This window comes from Pristis pectinata, unplaced genomic scaffold (genome assembly GCF_009764475.1).
Source record: "Pristis pectinata isolate sPriPec2 unplaced genomic scaffold, sPriPec2.1.pri scaffold_108_arrow_ctg1, whole genome shotgun sequence".
Classification (NCBI taxonomy): Eukaryota; Metazoa; Chordata; class Chondrichthyes; order Rhinopristiformes; family Pristidae; genus Pristis; species Pristis pectinata.
In genome coordinates this window covers 22,439-23,328 of record NW_026262458.1, presented here as the reverse complement: position 1 = coordinate 23,328, position 890 = coordinate 22,439, and the positions used below count along the sequence as shown (strand labels likewise).

The 890-nt window shown below is 42.1% G+C and overlaps 1 non-coding gene across 1 annotated transcript; it reads right to left on the bottom strand.

Annotated features, from left to right (window-relative positions):
- Positions 1 to 583: 583 nt before the first annotated feature.
- trnak-cuu (transfer RNA lysine (anticodon CUU)) lies at positions 584 to 656 on the bottom strand. Its single transcript has one exon. It is a non-coding gene; the product is annotated as a tRNA-Lys (tRNA).
- Between the last annotated feature and the right edge of the window lie 234 nt (positions 657 to 890).

Here is an 890-nt window from a genome sequence, read left to right as displayed (position 1 = left end):
GTAAGTTAGAACTCTTAGATTTGCAATTGGAAAAATTCAACTGACTTCAATTGACCTCAATTGTTCCGCCTGCAGCGATCCATTCGGGAGATGTTTCTCATGCAGGAACTTGAACCCACTTCTTTTTCGGCAACACGCTAGTCAGGCTAACTAAAATCAACTGGATTCTGACCATTGTTCTGAAAAATTGTCTGAACGTTTCTATGACGTTTCTTTCCTAAAATGTGAAGTGTAAAATATTATATGGCGGAATGAACGAGGAAGCAGAGCACTTGAAAGGGGGTCGAGCTGGATCGAATTAATGGGACAGAGGGAGAAAGGGTAGAGACCAGAGGTGAGCGGCTAGGACCCTGACAGAGTTTGATTTCAGGAGAATTTGGAATAAGTAAGTGTCAGAAATATGCAAATGTCAGAAAGTTATGCCAGTGAAGAGCTTTAGTGGTGATGAATGCTGCGGTCGGAGCATGGCGTTCTCGGCAGATTTCACCAAACCACTTCTCCAAATATGTTGGGCGGAATTGTTACATATCTGTAAATCATACCGGAGGGTGGTTGGAATGGATCGGAAAATAGAAATATCCATCGCCGAACGTGGGGCTCGAACCCACAACCCTGAGATTAAGAGTCTCATGCTCTACCGACTGAGCTAGTCGGGTTTATAACAGTTTCTAAATCAGAATCAGATTGATTATCACTGATATATGTCCTGAAATTTGCTGTTTTGCGGCAGCAGTACTGTGCAAAACATAAAATATACTGTAAGTTCCCACTAAACAAATAAATGGAGTAAAGGAGGAATACCGAGATAGTGTTCTTCGGTTCATAGACCGTTCATAAATCTGATAGAAGGGGGAAGAAACTCATCTTGAAACGTTGTGTTATCAGGCTCC